The 16,338-nt window shown below is 46.9% G+C and overlaps 1 long non-coding RNA gene across 1 annotated transcript in view; it reads left to right on the forward strand.

The window, feature by feature from the left end:
* The window catches only part of LOC134170864 (uncharacterized), a 38,355-nt gene extending 34,716 nt beyond the window's left edge, over positions 1-3,639 (forward strand). The window contains exon 3 of the long non-coding RNA XR_009967398.1: positions 1,175-3,639. This is a non-coding gene — a long non-coding RNA (uncharacterized LOC134170864). The remainder of the gene's footprint in view (positions 1-1,174) is intronic.
* The last annotated feature ends 12,699 nt before the right edge of the window (positions 3,640-16,338 follow it).

Below are 16,338 nucleotides of genomic sequence, written 5' to 3' on the forward strand. Positions count from 1 at the left end.
CGAACCCCCGTCAAGCTCTCTGGAAATGGCGAGTGAGACACTTGTTGCCATGGTGATGCTTAATCGTTCTGACTCAGAGGCAGCGTTGCTGTGGCAACCCTGCCCGCAGCCCTCGGGAGGCAGCGCCGGCGCGGCTCGCCCCCCGCAGCCGAGAAAGGGCTCCGAACACCAGCTCCGCTCGCTCCCTGCTGCAGTGCAGCGCAGAAAGCTTCCGGGATGCTTTATCCCCCTCTTAACGTCCCCATCTTCACCGAAGGATCTGTTATTCTGCAGGGTACAAGTGCTCTGGGCCACCTCATCGCATCATCCGCATCCTCAGGTGATCCCAGCATCCGCCTGTCAGTGGCATTGACAATAAAGTATGTTTTTCAAAAGGAGCAGTATTATTTCTCCCTAGTAGGAGCAAGCTCCTTTCCCCTCGGGAGCTCAAGGCCGGATCCAGCTGGGGTGGGGTATGAGTGGGATAGTTTTAAGATGTGTCTGTGCCTGTGAAAGCAGAGACAAAGGGAGAGCGCATGTGAGGGAGTGGGTGTGCCCGTGAGAAAAAGAGGGATCTGTGCGCGAACAGTGTGTCCGTGGGCACGGCCACGGCTGTGAATGGGAAAGGGAATGCCAGGAGAGGAGATGCCAAGCGGAGTGTGGGATGCTGCAGAAGGAAGAGGGGGCACGCTTGCTGGCGGATGCACAGGCACGGGGAGAACAGGCTCGCGTCATGCGGACCTTCCTGAAGATGCTCACATTCAGTCCACTCTCTCACCTTTGGCTGGTGCAAAGACAACCCTCGATACATGAAATGCTTGGAAGCACTTGAGCCCCTCTGCAGCTGATAAGCTCAGGGATGGGGGGGGGGGGGTGTTGGATTTCAAGCTTGCTGTTTTAAATCAAGCAGGAAAGTTTCACAGCACTAAATCATCCAGCCAAAACCATTTCATCCTTCTCAGGCAGAGGCAGGTGGGAATGAAGGGGCATATAAATTCTCCATGTGGGCACCCCTGGACCTACATCCCAGCCAAACCCGCTGTCCTGAGAGCATGGTTCCCAAGGGAAGTGGTCAGTGCTTTTTCTGGAGTCAAATGCCTGACTGCTCATCCAGGCAGGAGGAATCATTGGAGAGATGCTTAAAGCTGCCCAGATTTCCCAGGAGTTTCATCAACTTTCCCTGTGGTATTTCCAGCTTGCCAGAGAAATCATACCAGCCTCTTTCCTGCCTGACATCCTGGTTCTTCTAGCACTGGTAGGGCATGGTGGGACGTTCTGGAGCAGACAAACTGGGATGACTGGAAGGATGGGAAAAATGAGGAAGTCACCAGGTGGAAGATAGTTTCACTGCTCATAACATCTTGGTGGGGTTGGGAAAGATGTGAAAGTGGCAGATGCAAAGAATAAAGGATTGTGCTGAAGAAATCAACCACATTCCACGGAGGGAGAAGGTCCAGGGTGGTTCCTGTGTGTCTGGCTCAGATGATGTGAGCACAAAAGCCTTATTAGCAAGGGTAAGTAATGCAAGTACTGGAGATGTTGGCATGGAGCCTGATGAAGACAGCTGTAGAGAGGTGTTGGGGGGGCTTACATGAGAATGAAGACCATGGAGAGGTCCAGGATGGAGAAAAGTATTTCAGAGTCCCTGAAGTGGGGCTATGTGTGCACATGAAGATCCCCTGCAGATTAGGCTAAAAGGGAAGACAAGGGCAGGATTAAGGCATGAGCTGTGAGGGCTACAGCAGACAGAGGCTCTCAGGACCTGAATGAACCTGAGGTAGCATCAAGGTTTCAGGGAGAGGAAGCTTGGGAAATAGCCAGTGCAGGGTTTCTGGATGAGCAGTTCATGAAGCTGGAAGGTGATAAAAGCCAGATGGAGGGTCTCCAGGAGCAAGTCTAAGGCTGTTCAGAAGTTAATACAGCCTGTCCAAGGAGCTTAGGAAGGTGAGGAGAGTGGGAACGTAATTGAAGAGATTCAGTCAAAGGAAACTTTTAAACATGTACAATGACTTGCTTGGTATGCAGAGAGAAACTCATCCCTAGTGTAAGCTTAATGAAATCAGTAGCTTTGGCTTTAGCTTTGTCTGTTAATTCCACATGACGGAGGCCGAATGAGGGGAGCTGTTTGTTTTGCACAAAGCGATGCTATCAAAAGTCTCTGAATTCTCTTTTACCCATCAGAAATTATAACCTAAATGGTCTATTTTTCTCTTCCTTCCCCTCACCCTTCTGCCTGCCCCCTTAGGAGAAAGCTCTCTCTGCCCATCATTGGGGTGTCACATATGGGCCCTTGTCACATGTAATGGGCAGAGCAGTACCTGTGCGTGCTATCACTGCACATGTACCTGCTACAGAGATGGGCCCCTGGGTGGTAGCTTGCCTTCATCTCACAACCATCCCCAAGGCGCAAACTGGATCTGGATTTGGGTTCTTCACCCTGCTGTGAAATCACAGGTCCCTCCTTCCCTGGTTCTTCCTGTGCTGGTTCTTAAATGACCATGCTCTGTGTAGAGTATTTTGACTATGACACCTCCTGGCATCAAAGGGAGGGGAGGACCACACCAGTGGCAGCAAAGGCTATTGGAAGAGTCCCTTGGATCTAAGACTAAATGAAGCCTAGGACTATATATTGTAACATTTAATCTCTATTTTGGCATGATCAGTTGCAGAATTTGATGGATGTGATTTCTTGCCTGAGACCTGTAATAAAAGTAGGGCTGAATTATTGTGGTTTTTTTTTTTTACAGAAAATGAGGGGAACTAGGGAATGCAACCCAATTTATTTAGTGTTTATTCATCCAGCAGGATCTGCTACTCTCTGCTGTCTTCGCTCATACCTAAACAAAGTGAGGAAGCCTCTACGAGAACATTGGTGGCAATAAGTACTTTCTTCCCTTGTTTGTCTTTGGGACAGCTCAGTCTCTCACACGGAGCAGCAATGTTATTAAAGAAGATTCAGTATAAAGCATGAAAAACCCAAGATAATAATTGTTGAACCATTACACTGAGGAGTTCCAGCAAGATTATTTCAAAGAGAAAATGATGCTTGTGCAGGGAGGGTGTCTGGGGACTGGCTGGGAAAGAGGGAAGAATAGGCTTAAATACTGCAGCCGCCTTCCTTGTTGTTTCTTACCTATTAGATAAGATGTTGTATGGCTGTGCAGGTTCAGCCTGACCTGAGCTGCGCACCTTCTACCAGGGTTTGAAACTGTCAGCTAGGAAACACGGCCTGTGATGGTTGGGGCATTGCAGGCATATGTGTGCTGGGTAAGTGGAAGGCAGGAGGGGTTGTAGGGCAAGAGGGAATGGAGCAAGGGGTGTAAAGAAGAAGAGAGGGTGGTCTTGTGGCTTGGATGCTAACTTGGGTCTTGGGGTGGTACCCGCTTGCTCTTGTTGATGAAGACTTTGTTTAACAGAACCCCTGTTTTGTTTAACAGAATAAATATTGTGAATATAAGTATTTGCAATAAATATCCCTTGAGCAAAAGGAAAGAAAGCACAAGCAGGCAGAAGCCTTGCTACCTCCTTTTCCACACACATTTGGGCTTCCTCACTTTGAGGAATCCCACTGTAGTGGGAGGTCAAAGCACAGGAGCCATGAAGGCTTTGTTATTTTTCCTTCCTGTGCTTCTTAAGCGGTGATGCCCATGAGATTAGTGTTTACCTTGATTTAATGTTTCATCAGGAGCATGACATCCCCAGCAGCCCTACTAAATGAAGCATGCCCTGTTTCCTCAGCTGGGACTTAAACCTCTGCCCTTAGAGACCTGCGGGGTGGGGAAGAAGGATGGGGAGAGAAGGATAGATATTGACCCACCTAGCATGTACGCTAAATTAAATAAGCAGGCCTTATTTTTTAACCTATTTAAAGCAGTTACAGTGCTCTGCACAATTGATGTTTGCCTTTGCGGGGGTTACTGAGGTGGCAGATGCCTGTTCTGCTGCCCTGCTTTGTCCCTCACGTTCCATGGGTGACCTTCATGTGTAAGGACAGCCATGCTCTTAAGGAAGGAGGAGAGACACACACACAGAGAAAGCATTTTCTCTGCCAGTTGACTGAATCCAGGCCTTTGCTTTAAACTGTGCTGGAAAGGCCCCGTTCTCCTCTCATGGTGAGGAAATGGATGCTCACAGGGAGATGAGCAGGTGAAACCCTCCAAAGCCCCTTTGCTAAGGATGTCAAACTGAATTTGAATCGCATCCACTCTGAAACCACAACTGACCATGGGAGAGTGACACTGATTTTAGTGCTGCCTTACGGCAAGCAGCAATATGGCTCAGTGGCTGCCTAGCTTGATGAGTGATTTTCCTGTGTACGTTTTTCTTTCTCCTGTTCTCCTCAGCATATCTGCCCCATACTGAGCCCGTAAGAAATATCACTCATTATAAAACCCCTCCTTTGAGGGCCTGATGTGACAACCCTTTGAACTCCTGTGCTGGGAGAGCAGGACACAGAATTACAGGCAGTTAAATTGCCTCATTAAGAGAATATTATGAGGTCCTGTTCCGTCTTTTTCTGTCAAGCACTGCTGAATGCTTCATCCAAGCCAGTTCTATGTCACAGGATCTCCCCCCTGTTTTCCCTGAGGGATTTGCCTTTACTCTTCCTTTTATCTGTGTCTCCACAAGGGCTGGATCTGGCTGTGATGTAGAGAGGGTGCAGCATCTCCATTTCCCTGCCACGGGATACCCAAGAAGGGCCATCTGTGGAGGGCACCCTTCTTTCTGCATCAGAGCCTGTGGTACCTGCACATCCCAGGAAACGTCTTTGCAGCTGAAACTGCTGGTGTTTTGTTTGAAATCCCACAAAGGTGCGTACCCCACTCCCCACAAGGTGCATAGTTTGGTTTAGCACCGTGTGGTCCCTGTAATCCCACTCCTTTCTCCTCTGCTGCAGGGATTTACCCCACTGAGATCTCTCAGGCTGTAGATTTCCTGACCTGATGATTGCACGTTTGTGCTTTGCCGAGTCCCAGCTATGTGGATGCACCAGGCACAGCGTGCTAACACTTTGCTCATATTCTGGTATCTTCTCTCGTTTCCTGATAATCTTTTCTTTCACAGTTCAGAGCTACCCCTGCAGTTTCAAGAGCCTTTGCCTGTCTTTCTATGACTCTGGCTTCTTCCTTAGCACTCACTTCTGGCTTTCTGGCAGTGCCATACACGCACCTTGCTGGTCCATGCACTGCTGTGTCCTGTGCCATCTTCTGTGTGACAGTTTGCCTTTTGACGTTACCTTAACCTGTAGCAGAGCAGCTCACCCCAGACCAGGAATCTGTGTGCGTCTGTGTGTGTCTGGCCACTTTCTAATTAGGAAGACCTTAATTTACAAGCTCCCATGCTACCTGCAATGTGCCCTGCAGTACCGTTCATCATCTCTGCTGTGGCCAGCATCTTTGGTGCTTGTCCTCACCAAGGAAGCTGTGCTGGTGGGAAAGGTGTTGGGGTAGGAGACATGAGGTAACATGGGGTTTTCATTTCCCCCACAGCACATTAAAACTGTACTGCCTGGATTCAGCTCTGCTGCTTCCCTCCAGTCAAAGACCCACATTCAACCCCTGGTCAGCCTGAAAAACCATGCTTTAGTGCTGTGCGCTGAAACACAGGCAGGATAAGAATCAGATCTTCAGCCAGGGTAAATTGCTTCAGCTTCAGTGATGTCAGTAAAGCTAATCCATTTTCTTCCAGCTGAGATTCGGGGAGCATGGATTAACTATACTGCCTGATTACAAATCCAGGCATAATGAAGGATGTGGCTTCACTGACCCCCTTGTTCTGCAAGGTCTCGAGCTTCTCCTCCCTGTGGTGGGGCTTAGTGGCTCCTGTCCCCTGCCTTCCTATCCTGCGTAAGAGAACAACCCGGCTGCTCATTCACTGCAGGGACGAGTGACGTGAGGGGAAAGGATGTGCTGTTCCTACACTGAGGCACACAGCAAGGCAGCCCGGGTCCGTAGGGACTCTGTGATTGATGCGGCAGGGAGGGAGTGACAAGCCTGCTGATGCTCTAGCAGCGTTTTACACCAGCAGTTCCTGCCAAAGAGAATAAAACACCTGTGACAAAAACTAAACCCGCTCACTCGCTCAGGGCAGAGACAGCCAGGACCCGGGGGTGTCACCCTATGTGAGTTATGAAGCCCTGCCTTCCTCTGGGAAGAGGAGTGTGATATCTCTGCTGACAGGTCAAGCGCAGGGTGCTCGGTGCTCTGGTTTAAAGCAGCATTGGCTTGGCCTGTGTCTGAAGGTCTGCCACCCCGTGATTTGTAATTCAGTCTTAACTGCAGGTTAGGAGATGAGGGGTCAGCATGTGTATATGTTCTGCATATACATAAATACAGCATGAAGGAGCAGCGATTGGGGTTTTCCACAGGAAATTCTAGTTTTTCCTGTCACTCTTCTCAAAAAAAAAAACATTTTACTTGGGCTGGGGAGGGGATCACACTGGATTTTGGTAGAAGGCTGTGAAAACTGGAGGAAAGCTAGTCCATTTGCCTAGCTGTAGGAGGAATATAAATGTCTGATACCTAATTGTGATGTACATCATCTTTCTCCAGCACCAGCACACACCATTAGGGCTCACGGGGTGAGGGAACAGGGTCTTCTTTTTCCACACCTAGCTGCTGGACCATACTCTTTCCTGTCATCACCTTTTCTGGGTTCTTCTGAGTTTTCCTTACCATTCCCATGGTTAAACATCTTCTCCTGAGCAGTGAGACAGCAATACCTCTTCTCCCATCTTTGGCACAGTCTTACCTTTATCTTCTGATATCTTTTTTCCCCATTACTGCCTGTGGCAGCACAGGGCTTTGGGTAGCTGGGTTATGAAACACATGAAAGCATCTGTGGTGTTTTAAAAGCAGAGCTTATATTTTGGCAGGTTATATTTAAGCCAAAGCACTGTGCCCTGGTTCACAACATGATGATGGTGCAAGGGCAAGAGCCAACTGTGTGAAAGCAATACATGATGTTCTCATTGCTGCTGAATACTTTGTCACATGAGGGCTGAGTGACAAAACGGTTCCTTTTCCTCCTTCTCTGTGTGTTAGTGCAAAGTGCGATAAGCGGTGACTAAGCCCTTTGTTTGGGAGTGGAAACAATGGGGGTTCAAACTCCTCCTGTACTGGAGGCTGATGCTTTGTCTGTGCCGAGAGGATGCAGTGGCTGCTGGGGAAGGATGGTGCTGGCTGCTCTTCCTGGGACACTTCAGCGCATCCACGCGCCCTGTCCCATTTATGAGATGAGCTTGCCCATAAAAACTGGAAGTGTCCCACTCATCTCTCTATAGACACGGTCTTTTTCCCTGCCTTAGTCTCATTCCAAATGGAATGCAAATTCACTGATCATTTTGGCCTCCCAGAAAGTGCATCTCACAGGAAAGAAATGATTCAGCAAAATTATTGGATATAAGGAAGAAGTTTTTTACTGTACGGGTGGTGAGGCACTGGAATGGGTTGCCCAAGGAAGTTGTGAATGCTCCATCTCTAGTGGTGTTCAAGGCCAGGTTGGACAGAGCCTTGGTTAGTGTGAGGTGTCCCTGCCCATGGCAGGGGAGTTGGAACTGGATGACCTTAAGGTCCTTTCCAACCCAAACTATTCTATGATTCTATTATTCTAAAACCAGAGGAAAAAACCTCAGCTGCCTCCTTGCTGTCACATTTGCTTTACTCAGCTCCTGATGTATCAATAGCCAATTCTTGCTGTGACAAGCTCAGACATAACACAGAAGCTACCTTAGGAGTCTCGAGGTAATTTTCTTTGGGTTTTCCCCAGTCAGAAGTTTTCCCAAAGTCGGAAGAAGGATTCTTGCCTATCTCACTGGGCTACACATTCACCTCCTTGCTTATTAAGACACTGCCAAAACCTCTTGTATGATCTTGCCATTGGTTGGGCTGAAGACGTAGTTGAGGCATCTTCCCATTGATATATACATAATCTATACATTTCTTGCTCTGCAAACAGGAATGGTGGGCCCTAGAGAAAATCACTCAGCCCTAATTGCTCCAGTGACCTTTCCCTTGCTGTCCACTGACTATCTCTGTGTCCGGTCTGGCTTCAAACACTGCAAGCGGAGGGGCTTCCATCACTTTCTGTGGAAATTATTCCACTGCCTAACAAATCCTAGTCTCTCCCAGGTTACACTGAAGTGGTATTTTCATTAATTTCATGTCAATGCATTCGCTTATGACCATCTGCTTGCTGTCCTTTAATACGCTAAACCGTTGCATTGTTTGTGTTTCCATCTTCGAGGATTGTTTAAGCCCTTAATCCTCTCCTGAAATTATCACTTGATTAAATTACAGAGAATGACTTTCCCCTTAATTTTTCTCTCTTTTCTTCATCATCTTTGTTGTCCTTTGATGAGTTTCCCTTTAACGCTGTCAATCTCTCCCTGGCTTTCAGCATCCAAAGTACAATGCAGTGTTTAAAGTACAATACAATACTCTAGTTGTGCCAGAAAACTGTACAGGGATATAATTGCTTCCCCAGATCAAGCAGACACAAATCCACAAGCTCTGCCTTTTGTCCTACCTGCTTTCTGTACTTTGTCACCTCTTCCTCTTACAATATGAACTATTTGTCCCCATCTAATAAGACTTGTTCTGTAAATACCATACTGCCACAAAAAGGAGCAGATATCAGCTATCATATCAGGCTCTAAAAGAGGCACATAACATGGGAGGCCATGGTCTGCTCCAGGGTGTTAAAGTCTTGCTGAAGCACTGCAGCCAGTCTTGCATGCTCCACGCAGAGAAAGATGCAGGTTACTTGGTGGGGACAGTAGAGAAGAGGAATGAGAACAACATGAGGTATAGAAAATACAACCTGTGAAGGAAGACTGAATGATTTGTGGCTGTTTGGGCTAAAGAAAAGAGTGGCTCTAGAGGGAAGCAACAGGGAAACAGGATAAGGCAATTGTTTATTGGAAAAGGGGAATAAAACCAGCATTCTCTGGGTGTTATCTGTCAGCTTCTCTCACACAAGAACCAGCAGCATCTACATATGCACACACAGAGCACCTACTTAAAAGAAGGGAGGGAGCACTGTTAAAAAGGTCTGTGATCTGAACACATTTCCTGCCCTTAGGACCACAGAAAACACAGCTTATTGAGCCCATCCCCTGCCCCAGAGCAGTATTTGTATTAACTTTCCCTACCAGATGATTGTTCTACCTGTTCTGAAAAACCTCCGGTGCTGGCAAATCCCTCAGTCTTCCTAGGCCATCACATAGACCTCACATAGATTTTCTTTAGCCTAAAAACTTGTCTTAGTGTTTGGCCCAAGTCTCTTTTAATGCAATTTAAACTCAATACTCCTTTTTACACCCTCTGTGGAAAAGACTATTTGGTTGCCTTTCTCTTAGTAGCATTTTCCTATATATTTGAAGACTTTCATTTTCCTATTGCTTTCCTCTAGACACACTCTTTCCTTCTTTAGCCCAATCAACCACTGACAGTTTGTGCTTCCTATTGCTTCCAGTCACTGCTGGACAAAGGCTTTTGGCTAGATGGACACAGGATAGAAGCCCTTAAGTCCTTACATTGACTTTGTCTGTAATTATTACACCAGAAATGCTCCATGATCTGATGCTTAAGTGTAAGAGTTGACACTGTTGGGCTTATCCAGGTGAAAGCTTCAACTCTGATTTCTAATCAGAGACTGCAAAAATCTGCTCCTAGGAGAGAATCATAGAATCATAGAATGGTTTGGGTTGGAAAGGACCTTAAGATCATCTAGTTCCAACCCTCCTGCCATAGGCAGGGACACCCCACACTAAACCATGTCAACCAAGGCTCTGTCCAACCTGGCCTTGAGCACTGCCAGGGATGGAGCATTCACAACCTCCCTGGGCAACCCATTCCAGTGCCTCACCACCCTTACAGTAAAAAACTTCTTCCCTATATCCAATCTAAACTTCCCCTGTTTAAGCTTTAACCTGTTACCCCTTGTCCTGTCACTACAGTCCCTAATGAAGAGTCCCTCCCCAGCATCCCTGTGGCCCCCCTTCAGATACTGGAAGGCTGCTATGAGGTCTCCACGCAGCCTTCTCTTCTCCAGGCTGAACAGCCCCAACTTCCTCAGCCTGTCTTCATACGGGAGTTGCTCCAGTCCCCTGATCATCCTCGTGGCCCTTCTCTGGACTTGTTCCAACAGTTCCATGTCCTTTTGATGTTGAGGACACCAGAACTGCACACAATACTCCAGGGGAGGTCTCACGAGAGCAGAGTAGAGGGGCAGGATCACCTCCTTCGACCTGCTGGTCACGCTCCTTTTGATGCAGCCCAGGATACGGTTGGCTTTCTGGGCTGCAAGCACACACTGAAGCCGGCTCATGTTCATTTTCTCATCAACCAACACCCCCAAGTCCTTCTCCGCAGGGCTGCTCTGAATCTCTTCTCTGCCCAACCTGTAGCTGTGCCTGGGATTGCTCCAACCCAGGTGTAGGACCTTGCACTTGGCATGGTTAAACTTCATGAAGTTGGCATCAGCCCACCTCACAAGCATGTCAAGGTCCCTCTGGATGGCATTCCTTCCCTCCAGCGTATCAACTGAACCACACAGCTTGGTGTCATTGGTAACTTGCTGAGGGTGCACTCAATCCCACTGTCCATGTCAGTGACGAAGATGTTGAACAAGACCGGTCCCAACACCAATCCCTGAGGGACACCACTCGTTACTGGTCTCCAGCTGGACATTGAGCCACTGACCACAACTCTTTGTGTGCGGCCATCCAGCCAGTTCTTTATCCACCGAGTGGTCCACCTATCAAATTGATGTCTCTCCAATTTAGAGACAAGGATGTCATGCAGGACAGTGTCAATAGAGTTCCACATGTAAAATGCATTAAAATTCTAAGCAAGAACTCAGCTTGTCTTCTGTGGTTTTCATTGTTTCAGCTATTACAGGCAGCAGTTTATAAGAGGGGTCTTCACATGACATTGTAAATCCCATAGTGAGTTATTGCAAGAGTAAGGGAAAAAATATGTTAATCCACAGTAGTAAATTCAGGCTCACACAACAAGCACAGGCTTCCTTCTTGAGGCTGCCGGTGGTACATGTAGCTGTGACTCTCTGTGAGCCATTTTGCACTGTGCATTGTTTCCTCCCTCAGCTGATAGTGTCATTAAAGACCTTTGTCACTTGCTAGTGAAAGTCAGACATGAACGGAGCTGTCAAGAAGACTTGGGTTGTGCCTGAAGTGTGATCAGGCAGAATACAGCCGAAATATAACATACAGGGCAGATTAATCTGCTCTTGAGCTATAAAAAGTGCCTTAAAGCACTATACAAAAATCTCCAGCTCTCTTAAAATCAGATCCTCACCCTTGAAAACTGACCTTTGTTAACACATTAGGTGAATGCTGTGTAAATCCTGATCCTTCACAGAAAGTCATGAGGTTGTAGAAAGCAGGCAAGGAGTTGTCTTCATAGGAGGAACATCTTCAGGTTGTACTTTGCCTTCTTTGGGAAGGGTATTTTCATATGCAGCTTTGTTATGTCAGATAGCCATTGCTATGCTTTTTGTTAGAAGTTTAGAGTCAAACTGTCCCCTTCCCTGTCTCCTCAGCTATCCTCTTTCAAGTTAAAACTGGCAAAGGAGGTGAGCTAAACTACTCCCACACAGCAGTTCTGCATCAGCTGGGTCCATGCTGTGCAATAATGCTGCAGATTGAGGCTTTTCTTTCACTGCCACTGATAGAATCTTCATTACTTATTTCATTTCTATTTGCTATTATTTATAGTTTTCTTTTAATTTGATCTTCTATACTTTATATATGCACATGAAGTTAGGTTAGGGCACAGATGTATGATGTGCTTTCCTAAGGCATGGTCCTGTAGACTAAGCCATTTTGCTGTTAGTCTTGCATACAGCACTTCTGGGAACTGAAGGAGTATGCGTGTGCTTCTCAGCTGATGTGATTATGTGCTGTTCTGCAGGAACAGTGGATAGCTGTAACAACCTGCTTATTGTGCCAGAAGATCAAGCATCTCTCAGGGTGATGGAGGTTTCCGGAGTTATTTTCTGTAGTGGCGAATGTCACAGTATGGCTGACATCTGATTAGCAAATACAGTTCCCCTGTTTGCAGTGTGACACTTGCTACTTTCAGGTTTTTGGTGAAGAATGCATAAAATTCTCTGACATGACTGAGATGGCTGACTGAAAAGGGCATCTGCGTGTGCTTGTTTGTGCTGTGGTCCAAAACCTTGTTCTTCCTGAACCCTAAAGGCAACTCAGGTTCCTAAAATAGTTCTCAAGTTCACAAGTTGAAAAATCTAAGATATGTGTACCCAGGTCAAGATCAGAGTGGAATCTGAACATGTCAATAGGTCTGTTCTCTTCATCTTCTCAGTATTTTTACTCCCCTGAAGCAGAAAGGCTAAATCATAGAATCACAGAATGGTTTGGGGTGGAAGGGACCTTAAGATCATTCAGTTCCAGCCCTCTGCCACGCTCAGGAACACCTTCCAGGTTACTCCAAGCCCCATCCAACCTGGCCTTGAACACTGCCAGGGATGGGGCAGCAACAGCTTCTCTGGGCACCCTGTGCCAGCGCCTCAGCACCCTCACAGGGAAGAACTTCTGCCTAAGAGCTCATCTCAATCTCCCCTCTTCCAATTTAAAGCCATTTCCCCTTGTCCCTTCACTACAGGCCCTTGTAAAGAGCCATGCAGGCCAAGCGTGTCAAGGTCCCTTCCCTCCAGCATGTTGACCACACAACACATCGTGGTGGTGTTGGCAAACTTGCCGAGGGGTCACTCAATCCCACAGTCCATGTTGCTGATAAAGATGTTAAACTGCACCAGCCCCAATACCGACCCCTGAGGAAGGATTTTGTCCATTTGTGACTATTTCTGCAGAAGATCTCAATGGATTTTTAAAATACAAATGAAATGTTCCAGATTTCCTATGACTTGTGTACATTTCATGGATGGGGGCATTAAGACACACTTTGCCCTGTATCCCACAGCAAGTCAGGGGGTGGACTAATGTCTATCAATGTTGCATATCACTTTTCCACCTCTACATCTACATGTAACCTTTAGACAATGCTTTGGAATTTCTCTGGTTTTGCTCACTTTCCTCAACACTAAATACAAGCATTACCTCCAGCTTTCTGGAGGGAAGACTCCATTTCCAAGGGAATTTCTCAGAGCTGCACATGCCCCTATCAAACTTGGATAGGTTTCTGAAGGCATCAAATTTAAGCTGCTCTAAACCAGACCTGGAGTTTGTTTTTTCCTGCTGCTTTTTTTTTAAAGAGCAGGAAAGTAAAGCCTGGAAAAAAAGATAAGCAGGAACATCTGATTCACAGCTTCTTCACACAATATACAGCTATTCAATTCCATTCTTGTGCTTGCTTGTAACCGGGCTGCTTTCGTAAGCGCTTGCTTATGTCCCACCTGCACTCATGTCCCATCAGGTAGAAAGTGAGTTTGGTCTCCTGGAATAATGAGGAATGACAGCTACTAGTGACAGCAAAGAAGAAGCCTCCTTTGACTCACAATCTGAGCCACCACCTCTTACCAGTGTTTAGAAGTACTAGAAGCATATGGAAAAGCCACAGAAATGGAGAAAAAGCCAACAGTGCCCTTACAAGCCAGGAAGCAGTCTCTGAAGAGAGAGGACCAGGGAGTTATATGGGGACAGCACTGAGTGAAACCACTGTTGTCTTGGAAACTCAGAGGAAATTAGCATACAGGAGGATTTTATTTTACAGAGGCAGTCTACATGTGCGTGCAGACACACACACTATAGATACATAGATAGATTTATAGACAGATAGATAAATAATCATAGAATCATAGAATTGTTAGGGTTGGAAAGGACCTTAAGATCATCTAGTTCCAACCCCCCCTGCCATGGGCAGGGACACCTCACACTAAACCATGCGACCCAAGGCTCTGTCCAACCTGGCCTTGAACACTGCCAGGGATGGAGCATTCACAACTTCCCTGGGCAACCCATTCCAGTGCCTCACCACCCTTACAGTGAAGAATTTCTTCTTTATATCCAATCTAAACTTCCCCTGTTTAAGCTTTAACCCGTCACCCCTTGTCCTATCACTATAGTCGCTAATGAAGAGTCCCTCCCCAGCATCCCTATAGCTCCCTTTCAGATACTGGAAGGCTGCTATGAGGTCTCCCCACAGCCTTCTCTTCTCCAGGCTGAACAGCCCCAACTTTATGCTTCTTTACTAATGACTTTCTCACCCAAAGCCAGTCAACGTAAGAATTAATTGTGTCTGATTTGACAAGTGAGAACAGGAATGAACCCCTATACCTTCTCTTCAGTATAATGAGAACTGATCTTGTGCTAGCAATTTAGACAAACAGCTGTTACATATATGGATGAATTAAACATAGAGCAAATGTAACATCTTAGCTTTCTAATCCTTCCCAGGGAAGAAAAGGAAGGAGACCTATCCCAGATTATGAAGAAGGAGAACTTCAGGGACAAACTTGTTGCTGCCCGAGGCCGGGGCTGGTGGTAGTGTGCATGTACCTGAGTGCACACAAAGTGAGACACACCACTCAGCTTCTTCGGATGAAGGAGCTCAAGCTCAGATGCCTCCTGTCTTCATCTTACACAGCTGAAATGAAGAGCTATCAAGCAGCAGTGGAGGATTTGGTCCCTGAGCTCAGGTTTATGGGTCTCTAAACCAGCCAGAGACAGGCACCGGCAGTGAGAGAAGGAAGAGATATTGTCCAAGGGAGAAGACTGCTATCAATTCTGGTTCTGTGGCTTATTGAACGGGGTAGAAAAAACATGCTGGACTCTCCTTTCTGAGGAAAAATAGGCCCCATTTTGTTACCCCTTGCCAGAATCTCAGGGAAATAGATTTGTCATGTCCCTCTTGAAGTGCACTGGTTTGGGAAGGCAGCCAGCAGCACAGATCCAGGCTTTGGCATATATGCATGCACTCTAGCATGGGCAATGAACTCCTTTCAGATAGATTTATTTCACTGCTTCCCACACCACCTCTCTTTGCCCACAGCAATACATTATCACGGCACCCATAACAACTAGCTCCTTTGATCAGTAGCCTGTATTTACTAGCCCTGTTCCTAATGGCCTGGAATTCACTCCTTCATCCTTAATGTTCTCACCTTTCCTGGTATCAGCAAGAAGCCACACTGTGGTTTTAAGTCTGAGTTAAGTGTTTTGGTTCCCTGCACTGCCCTCTGTGGTGGTGTGTATCTGCCTTGGTCTATACCACACTGGTCTGCTATGACCTGGAAACTCATGGTTTACAGCAATGCAGCTCCAGTGCTTGGCATGCCACTCAGCTGAGATCCCTGTATGGATCCATAGGAATCTCCTGTTGTCTTTTTAGAGATACAGCAACTCTCAAACTGCAGTCTTTTCATGGCCAGCTGCTTGAAACAACTTCCAGTGTTGCATTCCCCTTTGTTCTTCATACTCCAGGTTGTGGTTTGTTTTCCCGAGTGGTCTGGGCCTGGGGAATGATGGACACGTGCAGTGTGAGATCAGACAGTCTGTTACCAGAAGGAAATACGCTGCCCACTTAGAGTCTAATCTGCCCTTAGAAAATAACTTGGTGGAGATGATATGGTTGATAGCAAGGAAGCATACACTGGTGTCAGGAGTGTTACAGTCCTTGTGGCTAATCCTCCTCTGGTGCCTCATACCAGGAGAACTGAATGGAGCCTGTCCTGCTATTAATTTAGAACAGCAGCCCCAAACCACTGTTGCTATCTTTCGGACAGTCTCCTTATCTTGGGAGAAAGGCGCTGATAAAAGCCACATTAAAGCAGTTTGTCATCAAACAGAACTAACTTGCCATTGTAAGTCAAAGCCACTGATTTACTTGTGATGGTTTACGAAGGAGCACCAGCTGCCACAGGGATGACCTCAATAAGGAGTGTCTGTAATAACACTTGGGGCACAGTTAGTCCCCTTCAGGAAAGGATGCCTAAACACATGCTCTGTGCCTCACACGGGGGAAACCAAGGTGGTGTTGTCCTAAGGCATCCCATCAATTAGGTAGCAGGGTTGACTCTCCAAACTACTGCTCCTTTGCTCTGGATGCTGCCTTTAGAACACCTTAAGGAGCAGCCTTTCAATGCTCACTGCAGTGTTGAGTATGTGTAAATTAAGCAACACATTTCACAGCTTAAATAACACTGCATGCTCCCAGTGTTAAACTGGGACAGAGCTTTACCTGTGCTTTACCACAGACAGGCAAAGCGCTCAGCTCTGTGTGAGAATGGTTCTTACATGACCTCCGCTCTGGGTGCACCAGGGGAAGGAGGGGCTCCTGCTTTGACTAAACCAAGTCCCAGCAATACTCATCTTCAGAGTGCCCCTGGGGACTGCAGATGGTCAGGGCTCCTCGAAAC

Source organism: Pezoporus occidentalis, unplaced genomic scaffold (assembly GCF_034315485.1).
Source record: "Pezoporus occidentalis ecotype Australia unplaced genomic scaffold, CSIRO_AGI_Poc_V1 ctg111, whole genome shotgun sequence".
Lineage (NCBI taxonomy): Eukaryota > Metazoa > Chordata > Aves > Psittaciformes > Psittacidae > Pezoporus > Pezoporus occidentalis.